The sequence below is a fragment of the Hyla sarda genome, chromosome 8, assembly GCF_029499605.1.
Source record: "Hyla sarda isolate aHylSar1 chromosome 8, aHylSar1.hap1, whole genome shotgun sequence".
NCBI classification, from domain to species: Eukaryota; Metazoa; Chordata; class Amphibia; order Anura; family Hylidae; genus Hyla; species Hyla sarda.
In genome coordinates, this window is record NC_079196.1 from 196,862,733 (window position 1) to 196,884,533 (window position 21,801).

At 44.7% G+C, this 21,801-nt stretch overlaps 1 protein-coding gene across 10 annotated transcripts in view; it reads right to left on the reverse strand.

Annotated features, from left to right (window-relative positions):
• ELFN1 (extracellular leucine rich repeat and fibronectin type III domain containing 1) overlaps nt 1-21,801 on the reverse strand; it is a 581,118-nt gene that overhangs the window by 20,621 nt on the left and 538,696 nt on the right. The window contains exon 1 of one of the 10 annotated variants that reach the window (XM_056535656.1): nt 12,446-12,562. The exons of the other annotated variants lie outside the window; for them this stretch is intronic. The gene's annotated coding sequence lies outside the window, so the exon portion shown is untranslated. Of the gene's footprint in view, nt 1-12,445; nt 12,563-21,801 lie in introns of those variants that run through there. 10 annotated transcript variants of the gene reach the window in all.

The window sequence follows — 21,801 nt, forward strand, 5'->3', positions numbered from 1 at the left end:
CACGATTCGGCAGGCTGGAGGTGGATCCTCTGTGCCAGAGAGGGATAGGCGTGGACCGTGCTAGTGGACCGGTTCTAAGCTGCTACTGGTTTTCACCAGAGCCCGCCGCAAAGCGGGATGGTCTTGCAGCGGCGGTAGCAACCAGGTCGTATCCACTAGCAACGGCTCAACCTCTCTGACTGCTGAAGATAGGCGCGGTACAAGGGAGTAGACAAGAGCAAGGTCGGACGTAGCAGAAGGTCGGGGCAGGCAGCAAGAATCGTAGTCAATTTGGCAATAGCAGGAGGTCAAGTACACAGTATGGACAACACAGTAAACACTTTCTCTAGGCACTAAGGCAACAAGATCCGGCAAGGGAGTGCAGGGGCAGTGAGCAGATATAGTCTGGGAGCAGGTGGGAGCCAATTAAGCTAATTGGGCCAGGCACCAATCATTGGTGCACTGGCCCTTTAAGTCTCAGAGAGCTGGCGCGCGCGCGCCCTAGAGAGCGGAGCCGCGCGCGCCAGCACATGACAGCAGGGGACCGGGACGGGTAAGTGACCTGGGATGCGATTCGCGAGCGGGCGCGTCCCGCTGTGCGAATCGCATCCCCGACGGCCATGACAGTGCAGCGCTCCCGGTCAGCGGGACTGACCAGGGCGCTGCGGGGAGAGAGACGCCGTGAGCGCTCCGGGGAGGAGCGGGGACCCGGAGCGCTAGGCGTAACAGTACCCCCCCCCTTAGGTCTCCCCTTTTCTTTGTCCGGTAACTGCCTCCCCTGGGATGAGGACACCGGGAAAGAATGGAGGGTTTCCTCAATGGCAGGCAGTACAGCAGGAGTGGGAATGGGGAGGGAGGGCAGAGGGCGAAGCCTGGCACGGGGCAGTGTGACACCAGGACGGGGGCCATGAGGAGGCACTGAGGCTTGCCTGACGGGACTGGGAGGGGGGGAGAGGCACTTCCTATGGCAGGCAGAGTCCCAGTTCTTGATCTCCCCGGTGGTCCAATCAAGGGTGGGAGAATGAAGCCGGAGCCATGGCAGACCGAGGAGGACCTCAGAGGTACAGTTGGGAAGGACGAATAACTCAATCCTTTCGTGGTGGGGTCCAATACACATCAGGAGGGATTCTGTGCGGTAACGCACGGTGCAATCCAACCTGACTCCGTTGACCGCGGAGATGTAGAGCGGCTTGACGAGACGGGTCACCGGGATGCGGAATTTATTCACCAAAGACTCCAGAATAAAATTCCCAGAGGCACCAGAGTCCAAGCAGGCCACGGCTGAGAGGGAGGAGTTGGCTGAAGGAGAAATCCGCACGGGCACCGTGAGTCGTGGAGAAGCCGACTTAGAATCAAGAGACGCCACACCTACGAGAGCTGGGTGCGAGCGTGCGTTTCCCAGACGTGGAGGACGAATAGGGCAATCCACCAAGAAATGTTCGGTACTGGCACAGTACAGACAAAGATTTTTTTCCCTATGGCGATTCCTCTCTTCCTGGGTCAGGCGAGACCGATCCCCTTGCATGGCCTCCTCGGCGGGAGGCCCAGGCGTAGATTGCAACGGAGACTGTGGGAGAGGTGCCCAGAGATCTAAGTCTTTTTCCTGGCGGAGCTCTTGATGTCTCTCAGAAAAACGCATGTCAATGCGGGTGGCCAAATGGATAAGTTCTTGCAGGTTGGCAGGAATCTCTCGTGCGGCCAGCACATCCTTGATGCGACTGGATAGGCCTTTTTTAAAGGTCGCGCAGAGAGCCTCGTTATTCCATGATAATTCGGAAGCAAGAGTACGAAATTGGATGGCGTACTCGCCCACTGAAGAATTACCCTGGGCCAGGTTCAGCAGGGCAGTCTCGGCAGAAGAAGCTCGGGCAGGTTCCTCAAAGACACTTCGAATTTCCGAGAAGAAGGAGTGTACAGAGGCAGTGACGGGGTCATTGCGGTCCCAGAGCGGTGTGGCCCATGACAGAGCTTTCCCAGACAGAAGGCTGACTACGAAAGCCACCTTAGACCTTTCAGTAGGAAACTGGTCCGACATCATCTCCAAGTGCAGGGAACATTGCGAAAGAAAGCCACGGCAAAACTTAGAGTCCCCATCAAATTTGTCCGGCAGGGACAAGCGGAGGCTAGGAGCGGCCACTCGCTGCGGAAGAGGTGCAGGAGCCGGCGGAGGAGATGGTTGTTGCTGCTGTAGCTGTGACTGAAATTGCTGTAGCTGTGACTGAAGCTGCTGTAGCTGCGACTGAAGTTGCTGTGTCATGGTGGTCAAGTACGACAGCTGGTGATCTTGTTGGGCGATCTGTCGAGCTTGCTGGGCGACCAGCGTAGTGAGGTCAGAGACAACTGGCAGGGGAACCTCAGCGGGATCCATGGCCGGATCTACTGTCACGATTCGGCAGGCTGGAGGTGGATCCTCTGTGCCAGAGAGGGATAGGCGTGGACCGTGCTAGTGGACCGGTTCTAAGCTGCTACAGGTTTTCACCAGAGCCCGCCGCAAAGCGGGATGGTCTTGCAGCGGCGGTAGCAACCAGGTCGTATCCACTAGCAACGGCTCAACCTCTCTGACTGCTGAAGATAGGCGCGGTACAAGGGAGTAGACAAGAGCAAGGTCGGACGTAGCAGAAGGTCGGGGCAGGCAGCAAGAATCGTAGTCAATTTGGCAATAGCAGGAGGTCAAGTACACAGTATGGACGACACAGTAAACGCTTTCTCTAGGCACTAAGGCAACAAGATCCGGCAAGGGAGTGCAGGGGCAGTGAGCAGATATAGTCTTGGAGCAGGTGGGAGCCAATTAAGCTAATTGGGCCAGGCACCAATCATTGGTGCACTGGCCCTTTAAGTCTCAGAGAGCTGGCGCGCGCGCGCCCTAGAGAGCGGAGCCGCGCGCGCCAGCACATGACAGCAGGGGACCGGGACGGGTAAGTGACCTGGGATGCGATTCGCGAGCGGCGCGTCCCGCTGTGCGAATCGCATCCCCGACGGCCATGACAGTGCAGCGCTCCCGGTCAGCGGGACTGACCAGGGCGCTGCGGGGAGAGAGACGCCGTGAGCGCTCCGGGGAGGAGCGGGGACCCGGAGCGCTAGGCGTAACATCTATCTATCTCATATCTATCTCATATCTATCTCATCTCATATCTATCTATCTATCATCTGTCAATTTTTTTTACGTTAATGCCATTTACAGTACAAGATATAAAATGTTATTCTTTAATAATTCTGACAATTACGCACATGTCAATACCAGATACAGTAACCCCCAGACATGCGATGGCCCCGACATATGATCAAATCGACATTCGATGCTTTTATATGTCGGGGCCATCGCATCAACTGCTATCCGGCAGCGCAAAATGCTTAAGCTGCAGTCGGATAGCAGTTTAAGCATCCCGGAGAGGTTAACTTACCTATCCCCCCTACTCTGGGTCCACTTCGCGATCCTCCGGCGTCTTCTGCATCTTCTCCGGGGTCCGGGCCTCGCTTTCCGGCGTCGTTATCACGTCGCTGCGCACGTCGTCCCGGCGTAGCAACGTAATAAAATCACCAGAAAGCGAGGCCCGGACACCGGAGAAGATGTGGAAGACGCCGGAGGATCCCGAAGAAGACGCCGTAGCAGCGGGACAGCATCGGGAGCCCCTGGGACAGCATCGGGAGCAGTGAGCACGTGGTCCGGAGCGGCGGGGACAGGTGAGTATAACTTCCTATACTTTACATTGCACGAATCTCTCAACATACGATGGATTCAACAAACGATGGGTCGTTTGGAACGAATTACCATCGTATGTTGAGGGACCACTGTATGTTTATGGGAAGTGGCAGATGAGGTTCAACACTGATAAATGTAAGGTAAGGCACATGGGGAGGAAAAATCTGGGCTGGGATTATGTATTAAATGAGAGAACACTTGGGACGACTGACGTGGAAAAGGACTTGGGAGTCTTAGTTAATAGTAAATTTTGCTGTAGTGACCAGTGTCCGGCAGCTGCTGCCAAGGCAAATAAAATTATGGGGGGCATCAATAGGGGCATAGATGCCCACGACAAGGAAATAATTCTACCACTGTACAAATCACTAGTCAGACCACACATAGAATACTGTGTACAGTACTGGGCACCAGTGTACAAGAAAGATATAGTGGAGCTGGAGAGGGTTCAAAGACGGGCAACCAGAATAATACGGGGAATGGGAGGGCTACAGTACCCAGAAAGATCATCAGAATTGGGATTATTTAGTTTAGAAAAAAAGAAGGCTTAGGGGAGACCTAATACCTATGTATAAATATATCAGGGGACCGTACAGAGATCTCTCCCATGATCTATTTATATCCAGGACTGTATCTATAACAAGGGGGCATCCTCTACGTCTAGAGGAAAGAAGGTTTCTACACCAGCACAGACGGGGGTTCTTTACTGTAAGAGCAGTGAGACTGTGGAATTCTCTGCCAGAGGAGGTGGTCATGGTGAACTCTGTAAAAGAATTTTAAAGGGGTCTGAATGTATTTTTGGAGAATAATAACATCGCTGGTTATGTATACTAGATTTATAGGGACAGAACGTTGATCCAGGGATTTATTCTGATGCCATATTTGGAGTCGGGAAGGAATTTTTACCTCTAGTATGAGTTTTTTTTTGCCTTCCTCTGGATCAACTCAGTAGGGACTCATTAGGGTTATAGGTTGAACTTGATGGACTCTGGTCTTTTTTCAACCTTATGAACTATGTTACTATGTTACATATTTTTATATGGAAAAGGGGGGTGATATGAACCTTTAATATGGAAGGGGTTAATGGGTGTTTTTAAACTCTTATTAAACTTTTTTTTTTTTAAATACACTTTTTTTTAGGAGGAATCATTTAAATTCCTCATACAGACCAATGCAGTTCTATTGAACTCCGTTCATCTGTGTTCATACCTCCACAGGGGATTGCCCCCGCAATCGCTCTCTGGGGGGGGGGGGGGTGATCCACCCTGTTAGACCACCAAGGATGGTTAAAAGATCCCTTTAGACACCGCTGTCAATTTTGACAGTAGTGATCTAAAGGGTTGACAGCCGTCCGCGGCTATCACCGCATGCCAGGCTATTAGCGGTGGCCCCGGCTACTGAAATCAGCCGGGGGCGGCCGAGTATACATCCTGAGCGCCAGTGTGAGGTGCAGACTTATGTCCCATGCAAGTTTGCATCCGCTCCTGTACCTCACATGGGAATAAAAAAAAAGGGGGTGAAGTCGGTCCAGCCCTGCTTGCCCGATAAAGGGCTAAATCTATGAAAAATTCACCTGCCCAATGCCCGGATCTACATGTCCCGGGCGTTAGGATTTCCACATCCCTGAAAATCATTAAAGGGGTTCTCCACCATAAGGTTATTTTAGTAGGTACCTGGCAGACAGTAATGGACATGATTAGGAAGGATCTGCACTTGTCTTGGGGTAAATGGCTATGTTGTGAGATTACCATAACACTGTGGCTAGCTTTTTGTGAACTGGTATTTCCTGTTTGACTTTTCTTTTTTTGACTACAAATCCCATAATTCAATTTTCCTCCCCCCCCCCACACATCAGCCACCCCACCCATTGAAACATAAATGAGCTGCATCCATTCAAATCAGTGTGGTTTTCAATCAGGCTGGCTCGTTGTCATCAGCTGACTAGTGAGTCAGGTCTCAGCCGCATTGCAACCTGGGAAAAATCTGAGACAACAGTCATTTTGTATGCTGATAAAAATAAATATTGGGGTGAAAATTACAGAAGAATTGTGAGAAAACATCACACACAGGTACAGACATTATATTATGAACTACACTAACTTTACAGCCCCTGTAGCATAGTCAAACTTTTTTCTCTACATACATTACTTAATTTGCAAAAAGACACGTTTATCAAATTTAGCATTTTTTTTTTTTTTTATAAATATGTCTGCATTTGACCCCTATCCAGCTCTCTAATATTCTTTGTGCAATGTGGAGAACTAAACTGGCCCTCATACATGACTTAAGGGTTTATAGAAGAACCATATCACATTTGGTTTGCAGAGTTTTATCTCTTTTATCCCTTAATTTGGATTTGCTTTAGCATCTGCTGCCTGGCATTGAGTACTACTGCTTAGCTTATTGGTATCTAAGATACCCCAGTCCTTCTCTTGTTCTTCTAAGTACATTTATTTGGATGGAATGTGCGCATCGAGTCTAACACTTCATTGAGATTATTCTTAGCCTTTTGTTATTGGATATTTTGGGCCTCATGTTTGTACCGGAATGACTTTAGAGGTTGAATAGGTCGGAGATAAGGCTGATTCAGACGTCCCATGCTGACAGCCATCAATTCAGTATCATTACACAGCCAATGGGTCTTAATCCTTAGATTAGTGGAGGTAATTAAATAGACAACCAGATGTTTATAATTTAGTATTAATGGGTAAAACCACGTTTAATCCAAGATTCTGAGATGTAATCCCTTTAAATTAAAGTTAAAGATTAATACTTACATTTCCTGCATAAAGTACACTGAGAAATGCTTACAGTTGTGGAAAGGTTTTATTATGGATGCTAATAGGATGAAAGTGGCATAAAAATAACATGGAATGACATGGACGTGAGTGTAAACATTAAGCTGTTTGTTCACATTGGCAGTGCCTTAGGATTTCTGACGGTATGTTACAGTATAGGAGGTTACATAGCATAGTGTGACACGGAGGGTCATTTCCACCTTGGTATCTAAGGAGGCCTAAAGGCTCCTCGGCCCCCTGAAAACACATTACTATTATAGATGGGACTAGGTAAGAGGTAAGTCGCATTCAGCTGACCCGATGTTCCCTTATAATTGACCTCATGATTATTTGATCACAGCCCTAACCTCTGAAGCCCCAAATGAAATTGAAGCAACGATCATTTAATCAATTCAAATGGATCTGAAGTGAATCTGTCACCTCGTATTTATACTGACAGTGCGACCTTTGTTAGTGTTGTTGATGGGTTTTCCTTAACTTATGACATTATGATTTTCTCCCTGGCCTCAAGTGTCAAAGAGGCGGGGCTGAGATGCTTAAGTGCTGCAGCATAGCCTGCATCTTGTGTCTTTTTTTGTACTGCAGGGCACACCTACCCTTTCCAGTATGCAGTTTGCCCCAGTAGGTATCTTGACCCAAATAGGTAAGACCCACCTGATATAGGTAGTCTGCCTTATTTAGGTAGGACCCCCTGCGGGTTATTTGTCCCCTGAAGGTAGGACCCTCCTGTGAGGCACTTACTTATATAATTTTTTCTATTCATGGCCCATTCTGTAAGTTGGCTTTCCCATCCATATCATTGTGTCCTATGAGGGAACATGTGATGATACACATCACTGCTGCCTCCACAGTGTAAGGGTGGGTTCACACCACGATTTTACTATACGGTTTCAGCATACGGTTTCATAAAAAAAAACTATGCAACCGTACAGAAAACCGTGCCCATAGACTTCCCATTCAAAACCGTATGCACCATAATGTATACGGTTGTCTCCGTTTTTCAAACCATACGGTTTTATACTTTTTTTTTCTGGACAGAAAACCGTAGTCTACCACGGTTTTTGGTCCGGGTGAAAAACTGTATTAAACTGTATATGTTTTTTTTTTTTTTAACAAGAGAGTCAATGGGGAACCATACAGAACTGTATGTGTGTACGGTTCCATACGGTTTTCACCATACAGTTTTTGGATTTGCTCAGTTTTTTTTCTTGGAATTTCAATCAAACAAGTAAAACTTTATTCATAAGGGAGTGAAAAGTTAAAAACGTATACGATTTTTAAAAAAAAAATTGATGCAACCGGACATCATTTTTCAAACCGTATACAGATAAAAATTTGTACACACGTTTTGATACAGTTTAGTCAGGTTTTGAGGAATCCGTTTTTTTAATCAAAAACCTGATACAGGAACCGTATAGCAAAATCGTGGTGTGAACCCAGCCTTACACTGTGCAAGTGCAGTAGAGTAGGCAGCGTGACGTGTATGGTCACATGCTCCTCCATATGACGCCATGATATAGAAGGGGAAACTAATCAGCACATGTGAAAAAATGGGGGAGCAGGGCCGATGTACAATTTTACAAAACATGGCTGCAGACAGTATAAAGTATCAGTACCGTAAGTGCCATTGGCTTGTGGCACACCTGATCTAAAGTGAGCAGAGCCGGGCTGTAATACCAGACCTAGTCCATAGACAATGGATGCAGGCTTTTATCTTAAAGGGGTACTCTGCCCCTAGACATCTTATCCCCTCTTCAAAGAATAGTGGATAAGATGTCTGATTGCTGGGGACCCCCCTCGATCTCTCCTGCAGCACCACTGTCTCCCAGCTGCCGATTCTCGCTTCGTGGCTGATGATAGGCGATACAGGGGACGGAGTATTGTGATGTCACAGCCCCGCCCCCTCAATGCAAGTCTATGGGAGGGGGCATGCCCAGTGGCAGGACCCCCACGATCAGACATCTTATCCCCTATCCTTTGGATAGGGGATAAGCTGTTTAGGGGCAGAGTACCCCTTTAACAAGCAATAGATGCAGACAGAACTGGACTGATTAATATTCAGCGTGGACTAAACATTATTCCAACTAACTTAGAAGACGCGAGCAGTGCACTACGCTTTACCTTACACATAATGAATAAGAACGTCTGATAAATGCTCCCATGTGCCTCCTCAATAAAGTCAAAGGTATTTGAGGTTTGTAAATTAAAGTGCAATAATGCTTCATTCCTCACTTCGAACACCTATAAAGCCCTAGCTTTCTTCTGAGGCGACCATGTGAAATATTGCGCTAACATGTTGATATATTTGTAGCCGTGTGTTGCTCATTTCAGTGATAAAATGTTATTTAATATCCGTATGACGTGCCGAGCCCATTTGGCTTGTAAGATCTATGGGAAGGGAAGGCGTGCTCCGCGCAGATTTATACAGCCTCGCCATAACGGTAAAGGAAGAATTGATTTGCTCACTTGCTCCCCTATCCTCTCCGCACGCGCTGCCTTTAATAATCGCGTCTCAGGTTTTTTCTCGTTGCCGTTGATATATCATCCCATGCAGGTGTGCATAATCAAAATGCTAATGAACATGCAAATCAAGCCGACTGAAATGCATACATTATAATAATGATATTTGCAACAGACACTATTGAAATGCTGCCGTTTGCAAAAAAAAAATTTGTGGCAAAAAAAATAAATATCAGAAATCAGAAAGTTTCTGTGTTTTATTTTATGTTTGTAATGTAGCTTTTAAAGGAGAATTCTTGTTATGCGCGGCCTGGTGGGGTTCTGAATGAGGCAAAGCGTACGGCGTCACCTGTGTCTGAAGTGTTTCTTGCGGCTCTATTTTTGGTGCATGAAGCCGACAGGTTGTACATAAAAACTGAACCAATTTCGGGGACGCAGTGGGATATCAAGGGATACTTGCAGGTGCTGACTGGGACTACTAAGTTCAAACAGCCATCACAGGCATATAAAAGAATAAAAGATTTATTGGGAACAAATAGAATGACATGTTTGGAGGAAGAATTATCCTCTTCATCGGATCATACTGAACCTGATGAAGAATATCATAAATTAGGGATCGACCGATATTGATTTTTTAGGGCCAATACCGATAATCTGTGACCTTAGGGCCGATAGCCGATAACTTATACCGATATTCCAGTATAAGTTATCGGCTATTCCCCGCCCCCCCAGAAGCCGCTGCAGATCAATGATTTAAAGTGGGCCCTTTATATCAATGAACAGCAGCGGCTTTAGTGGGGCCAGAGACCGCCGCCACCACCCGCTTCTCTCCCCCTGCCTGTCCTGTGGTCCTCCCTAGTCCAACCACCACCGCCGCTGCCCCATTGCCTCCCCCATCCCTGATTTTATAATTACCTGTTCCCGGGGCCCGGGCTACTTCTGGCTCTGGCGGCGTCCTGAGCTGTCACTGAGCGCACTGACGGTGACGTCGCGTTGAGGACATCACTCGTCATTGCGCTGCACAGCGCAGTCGCAAGAAGTAGCGTGGACCCCGGGCCCCGGAAACAGGTAATTCTAAAACCGGGGATGGGGGAGGCAATGGGGCAGCGGCGGTGGTCTCTAGCAGGGGAGGGGGGGCGGGGCATTATCGGCAAGATAATTGCCGATACCAATAATGTCCAAAATAGTGAATATCGGCCAAACCGATAATCAGTCGATCCCTATCATAAATATAACAAGAAAACAGATGTTACGGAGCACTCACCCGATGAACAGGAAAATCCAGACCCACGCGATCGTCCACTTCGGACCCGAGCGGGGAGGCGGCCGTTGGAACCAGGGGAGTTCAGACGCTGTGCTCCGTTACATCTGTTTTCTCATTATATTTATGGACTGTATATTCTTACGTCATCACCACCTGTTATATCCAGAGTCCTAGCTACACCTCCTATACAGCCTCGGTGCATCAGATCCACACATTGCATGCATGTCTACAGTGCCGGCTTCTTTCCTATTTTCTTGGTTATCGAAGAATATCATAAATATCTTATATTATTTATATTATTCTATATGACTGAGATGGCTGTTTAGTGCTCCTGGTGAACACTTGCAACTATCCCTTGTTATCCTTGGCATCCAAATATTGGCTGCTTCTCTGTGTATCTCCTTGGATCTACGGCTGGGTAATGGACTGCAAATCCACGATACATGGGGGTGAATTTTATACTTTATGTCAGTGTTTCCTTCTTCTAAGTTACATCTGGTTTGATTGGGTAACACTATGACCACTATTATTACTCACATATTTTTTAAGAGCTATAGTTATTGAAAGAAAACCGAAAGATCCCTTATTAATGAGGTTATCCCCAGATGACGACCAATAGCCTTTGCACAGAATAGGTGATAAGTATCTGATCTGTGGGGGTCCGACCTCTGGATACTCATTGGATTACAAGAATGGTGGTCGAGCAAGAACGCTGCTGCTCCATTCTATTGGTTTTGGACTGACTAGGATAGCCAAGTCCTGTACTGGTCTCTGTCAGTCTCTTAGATAGTGAATGGCATGGCAGTGTAATCTTGCTCCTCCATCTGTATATGGGGACAATCCCCTACTGTTTTGGTGATCAGTAGGGGATTTCAGCTGTTGGACCCCCATGATCATATACTCATCTCTTATTCTATGGAAGGAACAAGGGAGGGAGGGAAGGAACAATGTGGTCCAGCTGGGTATCAAGGGGATGACACAGGGGTTGATGAAGGGGTGATAACGTGGCATGGGGCGGTTGAAGGGGAGATAAAATGGCACAAGGGGTGATCAAGGGGAATGGCACAGGGGGTAGAAGTCACATTTGTAATGCTGATACTGGGGGTGTGTCACCAAACTATGCATATCAAAAAAGGGTGTCACCAACATGGAAAGTTTCTAAAGTTCTGACTCAACCACTAGACTGATGTTTGATCAGTGGGCAAACCCTTTCTTTGTGCTAGATGGCGCAGATTCCGAAGGCCATAGTCCTGGAGAACCACTTTTTTAATTACATTACTACAAATGTATACAATACTATGGAGTTTCCAAGCTACCTTATGACTGCAGTCTTGATCCCTATCTGTAAGGACAGCGCCGGGAGTCACTCTCGACACTTGTAAGATGCCTATTTCTGGAACACTGGCAGCCGTCTGCCGCGCTTCAACATGTAACTGATTGTTTTTACCTTAGTGAAAAATGTTAGCTTGGAAAAAGTTCTCCTTTCCTCCTCGAAAAGGTGAAATGAATGACACAATGTGATAGAACGGCATTTTTCACCCAGCATTTAAAGTGCCTTTAAAAAGTAATAGTTTTGTGCATGGTATTGATTCATCTCAAAGGCCCCGATTTATCAAGTCACGCCAAGTTCTGGGAGTCTGCAGCCGCTATTTGCATGAAATTGGGAGCACAAGGAGCAATCTGAAGTTGAGGACTAGAAAGCAAAATAGACTGAGGCGCTTTGGTTTGCAATTTCCCAGAACAACACCTCAATGGGAAGATCGCTCTGGACGTCCGTCAGATTTTATGTACATTTATTGCAGTAAACTTAACTTGATCCTTTAAAAGGTACTCCATCGTTTTAAAACTTATTCCGTATCCAGGGGATAAGTGTCTAATTGCCGAGGGGAGGTCCCCCACAATCTTCAGAGTGGGGCCCGACAGTGCAGGGAGCTCAGGGTCAGCACTAACTCCATGCATTCTCCATAAATTCTTCGGGGAAACATGAGCAATGTATCTGTGTATCCTGATGCTCTCATACAGGGTGCATGGTGTTAACCCCACTCCCTGCACAGGGAGAGTGAGGTCCTGGACCTCCTCTCTGTGATTAGACACTTATCCCCTATCCTGTGAATAGGGGATACAATTTAAAATGCTAGATAACCCCTTTAATATCCCTACCTCCTGACAAAATGGCTCAGAACTCAAAACAAAGAATTGAATACATTGTTTGGTACTATCATTTTGCTTCATACTATAGTGCCGTACCTGTCTGGTGTTGATCTCCTTAGTTGATCTTGAGTGGCCCTTTGCAAGCAACTACTTGTTTCCAAATGGGGTTTCCTAGCAATTGTGGATAGTTGTGGTACCAACACCCCCACCGATCTGCTTGAAATAAACAATGTATGGGAGTCAGAAACCTTGGCTCGGTATATTGTAGGGGTGGTGCTACATGCTATAGCTGTGCTTTAGTAATCCAGTGCCCCCCCTACAAACCATGTATGGAGGTAGGGCTTCCTACTCCGGTACATTGTGCATTACCAGTGGCATAACTGTGCCAATCAGAAGAGGTGCCTAATGTAGACGCCCCACAATAAACTACTGTTGGCCTATCCGGTGGTGTGGTAAAAAGGTTTAATGAGATAAACCTGTAAGTCTATGGGATTGGCTTGGTCGGTGCATGCTTCTCTCCTGACCATCGTAGTGATTGGTCGCGGTCTGAAGACTCAGACCCTGACCGATTAAAACTTTTGTCTGGTCTCTATGACTTTTTTTTTTAATTACCCCATAAATAATGATTCATGTAATTATCTTTGGTTTAGGACAGTGTTTCCCAACCAGTGTGCATCCAGCTGTTCCAAAACTACAACTCCAAGCATGCCCTGACAGCCAACAGCTGCCCGGGCATGCTGGGAGTTATAGTTTTGTAAGAGGTGGAGACATACAGGTTGGAAAACACTGTCCTAAACCAAACCTGATAACATGAATTTATGGGGTAATTTTGAGTCAATAAAGCCTGCAAACCTTCCTAGAAATACTTTTGGGTGTATTTGCATATGCACCACCCCTGAGGTATGTTTTTTTGGGACCGTTGAGACAAATATGAAGCTAGAAGTGATTTTAGAGCACAATTTTAAAGTTTAATAGATAATGTTAATTATAAAATGTAATTAAAAAAAGGAAATCATGGAAAATGCCTATTTTTGGGATTGTTTGCCTATGCCCTGCCCCTGAGGTCTGTTTTGTAATCGAAAAAGGGCATGCTACAGATGTCTGAAGTCCAGGATAATATTTTAGTTTAATGGATAATGTTAATTATTAATTTTAATGATTTTAAATAATAATGGGAAATGCCCACTTTTAAGATTATTTAATTTTAATAAAAATAAATTAAAAAAACTTGAATTATTGGGATACAGTCTTTTGGAATTATTTTCATATATACCGTCCATGACCTCTGGATGGTTGAAAGCAAAAAAGTAGTGATAACAAAAGGGCATGCTACAGATGTCTGAAGTCCAAGACAATTTTTCAGTGTAATGGATAATGTCAATCATTCATTGTAATGATAATTGACATAACAAAAAATTAAAATAATGTGAAACACCGACTTTTAAGATTATTTACATATGCACCGCCCCTGAGGTTTGTTTTTTGGGACGTTTGAGAGGAATATGAAAAAAGTAGTGATAACAAAAGGGCTTGCTACGGATGTCAAGACAATTTTTGAGTAGAAAGAATAATGCGTTTTATTCTTTTTAATGATAATAAATAAAAAAAATAGAAATAATAGGAAACACCCATTTGTGGGATTATTTGCATATGGACTTCCCCTGAGGTCTGTTTTTTGGAATGGTTGAGAGGTATGCAAAAAAAGAAGCAATAACAAAAAGGCATGCTACAGATGTCGGAAAGCCAGGAGAATTTCTCAGTTTAATGGATAATGTTAATTAAAAAATGTAATAATAATAATAATAAAAAAAAAAATTATAATGAAAATAAAAAATACATAAATAATGGTTCTAAGAGAAAAATAGTAAAATGATTTAAGAACTTTCTAGAAACGAGATGAAAGTGAAGAAGACAAGGGAGATTTGTCCAGATAAATAGGATGTTGTGTTCCAATACTGATTTACAAAACATATGTGGAATAATTCAGACATATTTTTCCCTTGGAGGTTTCTTAAGGGCATATTGAAATAGGAAGAAAAAAAAAATTCCAACACCTCTCAGGGGGAATCGAGTTTATCGTTAATAATCGACTGCTAAAAGGGTAACATCTGTTTTGGACAAATTGTAATGAGATTGAATCCCCAGGTGGGGAATACTATGTAGTAATGAATGAATCGCTCTGCATCTGAATAGTTTTAATTTTTGTTTTGGCAGTAATAGCGGCTTTTTTTTTTTCACATCAGGCGTCTTTTAGCTGGCTCACTTTGTTTAATGATTGCTATTAATTTCCAGAGTGGCAGATGGATTTGCGCCTAGTTGAGTTTGGAGAGAAAATGTTAGCCTTAGGAAGTTATGATACTGATGTGTGTGTGATCCCCTTCAGACTTTTCTCAGTAGGCACTCATCAAGTCATACACAAATCTCTCCTGAACCGCTCGTGATCAGCACAATGAATGTACACAACAAGTGCGCAGCGGCTTATACTTGGCCTGTATTATATTATAGTATAGGTGAACGCAAACTCAGGAATAAATCGAAATATCAATGAAAGCTCAAGGTCTTTTTGATGTAGCTTGGATCCAGGTCATAGAAGACAGTGATGTTTACTTTAGGGAAGGAACCCTATGTGGTAGAAGGGTCAACAATAAGCAAAACACAGCAAAAGTAAGTGTTCAATATCCCTGCAGCACCCCCACAGGAGAAGTATTACATGGTGCCTATTCAAACAAATAAGAGATGCTACCTGTAGGTCATTCATATTTAAAGGGGTACTCTGCCCCAGATCAGACCTTTTGATAGGGGATAAGATGTCTGATCGCGGGTGGTCCGTCCGCTGGAATCCCCACGATCTCTGGGCCGGCACCGCGGCATTCTGAACACAGAAGCCTGGAGTTTCCGTATTCGTGATGTCATGAGCACGGAAGCACCAGACCAATCCTGGCCCAGAGATCAGACATCTTATTCCCTATCCTTTGGGTAGAGGATAAGATGTCTAGGGGCCCCATTTAGAAAATAAAAGAAATATCCAGGTCAAATCCTCATCAAGCTGGAAGAACAACAAGCCAATGGTAACAAAAAAGGATGTCCAGCATTAATGGGTAAGTTGCAGGTGATTCTTTATTATATTCCAGGATACAGAGACAGATACAGGTGCCTAGACATTTTGAGCCTTAAAGAATCTTAATGATGCCATGATAACCTGGGCTTTAATAAAGTAGCACCCACAACTTACCCACTGCTGCTGGACATCTATAGTAGAAGACTTACTAAAGCATGCCTGTTGTTTCATGTAACTTTTCAGAATAAGCTACTCTGTGTGTGTATGTAAGGATTAGCACTATCCCTGGTCTTTATACAACTTGTGTATAATATTTTTAACTTGATTTCTGCTCGGCAGGCTCATCTAGAATTTTCAGTTGAGTAAGCCCTGAGCTAGTTGTGAAGCCTATCCTCTATTAAATAAATTGCAAACACAGAATAGGAGATTCTGCTCCCCTGCAGCAGAATGGGGACATTATAGAACAGTACTGAGCAGTGTAAATAGTGAATCAAGCACTGGCTGGAGATCTTATGCTTTCTAAAACCTTCTGTAATCTCTCTGCAGATTTTCTGTCTTCCTCTAGCTCTCTCCAGTCTCTCATCCTCCTCTCTTCTATTTAGACTTCTATAGCCAGCATGTAACTTGACCCCTCAGAGAGCTGGCAGTCCCTCTACTACCTCAAGCGGGATTGAGCAGTTTTTATGAATAAATATCAAGTTTTTAAGCGGTGGTGGTGAGGAATAGGAAGGAAAGAAGCCTAGTAACTTATTATGTTACATTACCAAGTTTCTTATATTTGCTTAGCTTTGATTTATGCAAGGTCTATTGCAATTTCAGCAACAATTTAACTACTCTTCCTTGTGTAATGTCTTAAACATATGTCAGCTGTCATCATCCATGTATAACCTCGGCTTATATGCATTTTTTCCCTAACACCCTTCCACCTGCCGCAAGACAAAAGGCAGTAGTGCCCCTGGAATCCATGGTGGACCAGTAGATAGGTACAGTGGGAACTGGCTTGTGTGGCCTAGATTATGGTACTTTGGAAGTAAGCCCAGTTGGGAAAGTGCTGGAAATAGTGGGATGGGACTGGTAGACAATGAAAGGGGTGGTAAAGTTGAGCCCAAAATGACAGATTTTCCCACAACTCTGGGCTTTATTGGAGCTTAAAGGGGTATTCCAGGCAAAAACTTTTTTTTTATAAAACTTTTTTTTCAACTGGCTCCGGAAAGTTAAACAGATTTGTAAATTACTTCTATTAAAAAATCTTAATCCTTCCAATAGTTATTAGCTTCTGAAGTTTTCTGTTTAACTGCTCAATGATGATGTCACGTCCCGGGAGCTGTGCATGATGGGAGAATATCCCCATAGGAACTGCAGAGCTCCTGGGACGTGAAAACAACTCAACTTCAGAAGCTAATAACTATTGGAAGGATTAAGATTTTTTAATCGAAGTAATTTACAAATCTGTTTAACTTTCCGGAGCCAGTTGATATATAAAAAAGAGTTTTGGCTTGGAATACCCCTTTAATGGAGCCAGGAGGAAGAGATAGCTGAGTGAGTGCTAACTTGGTAAGAAACCAAAATTTGGATTGCACTGGTCTGGCCTGCATTTCATAGGGTTTGCCGTGGTACTGGTGGCTCAGTGGTTAGCTTTCTTGCCTTGCGAACCTAGGACTAGGGTCCTGTTTTTGAATCTGACCAACAACATCTCTATGGAGTTCTTCTAACTTTTGCATGGGATTCCTCCAGGTCTCCAAGAACATACTGAAATATAGAAAGACTATCTCTATACGGTACTGTAGAATACATCAGCATTATATAAATATACAAAGAATAGACCCAACAACATAAAACAGAGAATGACAGCTCAGTGCTGCTACAACAGGACCCCATGAGGAGCAATCACGTCTCGAGTAACATCCTTAATCACCTTTAATCTCTTCCTCCATATGGCATGGTGCCACTTTAAGGAAGGATTATAAAGTCTGAGCACATCTTATCACCTCTGTATTACAAAAACATTTGGCCAAAGGCAAAGACCTGTAGTAAAGAAAGGGAAAGAAAGAGGAAGATGTCTTCTTTTTGGCTCTAGGAACATGCTCTATGGACAGTTTCATTCCCGAATCTATAAAATGTAAAACATCTTTTTATTCCCTGTGGAATTGATTTTCATTAGAATTGTATTATTTTATATTAGGAGGTTGGCTATGTACGGACTCAGCGTGTGCGATCCTACAGTGCTTAATGTTGGATTATTATTGGAGAGGGTAATGGCAGCCGTTCCTTACAATATCTCTCAGTACTAATTCGTCAATAGCAATCAGCCGCAGCACTCAAGCACCCATACGTCCAATTTATTATGGCGTATTTATTATATACATACATCACTAATACTGCACCCTTGCATTGCAGTTTAATAAAGCGCTGACTGTAAGACTTCTGCTGCGCAAAGGGAAAATGTTCACCTGAAATAATACAGAGAGCGGGCAGCTTTTTAATGTCCGACCTTATAATATCTACGATGCTCGTACTGGAATAGTGTCCTCAAATGATATGGCTCTATGACTCTAATTATATTAATAGGCAATAATAGGTCCTTGATTGATGACTGCAGCACTAGATTACGTTATTACGTTATTTAAGACTCTGTTACTGAGAAACTCCACCAAAGTCAACAGGCTCATCAACATGGCCGTATTATGGCTCCATGGAACCACCATGTTGTGTAGTATTATAACATGGCACCATGAGACCTTACTATACCTCTGCATGCAATGGTTCTATGTACCTTGTGACTACTATGGGGCCATTGGAGAGAGGGAGACAATCTCTGGATGGTCATATTCCCATTTCTACTGGGTGGCAAAAACTTCCCTCTCCAAAGGAACTGCATTGGAGGGGGTGGCAAAGCCTGCCTCTATAATATGGGCCCATTTTGATCTGTGCTATGAGGTTTACTTACCATTATGTTTGGGAGTGTAGCTATGACTCTGGTTTCATAAGCACATGCTTTACTTCTTGAGGGACTATCTCTGTCATACGGTACCAGATGTAGCACCCTCAGCAACATACATGAGGCCCTGTGATTACACTCAACATGCTTATGCAAAGGCATTCGGCAAACAAATGCTGGACTCTACTGCTGTGCTAGATAAGGTGCACCAAATTCATTCATATATCATCATCGTAGAACACAGAATCCGGCACTGCCACTTTGGCTTCTGCCCTGCTTTCCCCACAATTATATTGGACAGTGTATGTGTGGAGTGTGCTACTCGTATGAGACAACAAACAAACATTAACTTCGAATGAAGAGAGGGACGGAGCACTCACCCGGTATGCTGGCCGCAGCAGAATGACTCGCATCACATCTGACCGGTGGAAGAACAGGGAGGCGGTAGATGGAAACGGGGGAGTTCAAGTGTTGACCCTCGGGGGTCTGACGAAGCACCTAACGGTGTGATACGGCCCGACGCCTGAACTCCCCAGCTTCCATCTACCGCCTCCCTGCTCTTCCCCCGAACGGTGTGATAACAGTGTGATACGGTCCGTGGTCCGATGCCTGAACTCCCCCGCTTCCATCTACCGCCTCCTTGCTCTTCCACCGATCGGATGTGATGTGAGTCATTCTGCTGCAGCCAGCATACCGGGTGAGTGCTCCGTCCCTCTCTTCATGCAAAGCTAAAATTCATTCATATGTTGAGCCTCACTGAATCCATCATCCTATCTATCGAACAAGTCTAAGATATATAAGCCTTATTCATGTTTCCCGTCGACCATGCTTTATTCCAGCATCTAAAAATGGCGGCACCAAGTCTGGCCATGTAACCGCTGTATGACCAATGAGGGTGCTTCTCCCGCTTCCACAAGGAAGATAAGCTCCCTAAATGCCCAAGGCAGACATTTTGAATGAATTCCATGGCAAGCGGATGTTACGCCGAGCGCTCCGGGTCCCTGCTCCTCCCCGAAGCGCTCGCGGCGTTTCTCTCCTTGCAGCGCCCCGGTCAGACCCGCTGACCGGGAGCGCTGCACTGACATTGCCGGCGGAGATGCGATTCGCATAGCGGGACGCGCCCGCTCGCGAATCGCATCCCAGGTCACTTACCTGTCCCGGTCCCCGGCTGTCATGCTCTGGCGCGCGGCTCCGCTCTCTAGGGCGCGCGCGCGCCAGCGCTCTGAGATTTAAAGGGCCAGTGCACCAATGATGGTGCCTGGTCCAATCACCCTGATTAGCTTGCACCTGTTCCTTGCCCTACTTATACCTCACTTCCCCTGCACTCCCTTGCCGGATCTTGTTGCCTTGTGCCTTGAGAAAGCTTTCCTGTGTTACCCATACTGTGTTCCAGACCTCCTGCTATTCCACCATTGACTACGAACCTTGCCGCCTGTCCCGACCTTCTGCTACGTCCGACCTTGCTCTTGTCTACTCCCTTGTACCACGCTTATCTCAGCAGTCAGAGAGGTTGAGCCGTTGCCAGTGGATACGACCTGGTTGCTACCGCCACTGCAAGACCATCCCGCTTTGCGGCGGGCTCTGGTGAATACCAGTAGCAACTTAGAACCGGACCACCGACACGGTCCACGCCAATCCCTCTCTGGCACAGAGGATCCCCCTCCAGCCTGACGAATCGTGACAGCGGACAATGGAGTTTAGAACGATAACTGTAGTGGACCATAGGGTTCTTAGTTCTCCTTTCTCTCCACCACTTTTCCATTCTCACATGTACAGCTCTTATTGGACTAGGTGATCATCCTACCACGTATCTGCTTTGCCATGGACATGTTGACTATTTTCATTGACAACCAAATCCATGAGATCGTGAAAAGAAGTTTGAGCAGATATTTCATCTATGGAAGAGAAATCCCTATTAGAGAGAAAGTATTGGACTCTGCATTGTTTACAAATCTACAATATCTACAGATCCAAGGAAACTCATTGCTTATATCTCATCATATTACCCATCATCCTCGGTGTGTGTGGTCTGTATGTCACCTGATATGCCAAGGACCAGGCCTTCTATGATATGATTTGGCTACTTATACCCCCTGTGACCGGCCTTATGAACACACGGTTTCCCTTCTAATGAAGTCTATGGCAGAAGAACAGGGATGGATTACAGCGCGTAGAACACAGAAAGATGGGATGAATTCATTATAATTAAAAAGCTCAGACTCTGAGGAAATGAAGGGAGCCTGCCACAGGCCTTTAATAAATCAGCCGCACAGATTTAATCAAGAATGGAAGAATTCTTTTGCATGCAGGATGAGAAAATTAAATAGTCCCTGATATTTAAATGGATTGTAATTTATGGATATTTCACAATGATGGCATGTGGAGGCTTGTTATATTATCCAGAAATGGCGCTCCTCGAATGACAACAACAGTGATAGTGGGGAGGGACAGGGGTTCATATGTTACAGGGACGCAACAGGCGCAGAAACGTTTCAACAAACAAACAGTATACTTCATCATGAAAATATAGTCAAAACATGTTGTGATTTCACAGTAGAACATGATATAAGATAATGGATGGATAGATATGAGATAGATAGATATGAGATATAGATAGATATGAGATAGATACATAGATATAGATAGATAGATAGATATGAGATAGATATATAGATATGAGATAGATAGATAAGAGATAAATAGACAGATAGATAGATAGATAAGAGATAAATAGACAGATAGATAGATAGATATGAGATAGATAGATATGAGATAGATAGGCAGATGGATATGAGATAGATAGATATGAGATAGATAGATAGATAGATATGAGATAGATAGATAGATATGAGATAGATAGATATGAGATAGATATGAGATAGATAGATAGGTATGACATAGACAGATAGATAGATAGATATGAGATAAGGAAGAACAAATCTCTAGAGATACATCAGTCTTCCTATATGTAGAATCCTCTCTAGGTTTATGACCCTTAACTTATGGACAATTTCAGAGTATCTGGTATTTTAGAAAGGTCTACGTCATATAAAGACATAAAACAATCCTGGAAGTAATGAGAGGGAATTTGGAATAGAAAGGTTGCATGTATCTCCCGGCCACAGAATAAGCTCTTGCGCAGTATTAAAAATGGATTACGGTGCAGTACATTGGCGTCAGGGAAGAAACTCATTAGATGAGATTTATGGTGGTCACACACTTTATGATTTGGTATCGGAGAGTACTACGGGATGTGTTATAGGGTAGACTTTTTGTAGAAACAGTTTAAAGACCTCTTCCATACACTTTGGAATTTGGACTGTCCTACTTCATAGCCTGTGCCTTTTTATGTTTAATCTATTTTTTATGAATTTTATTTTATACAAAGAAAACAAAATAAACAAATAATCAAGCCATGAAGGACAACAGGTCCCAATACAGTAGTAAAAAATATGT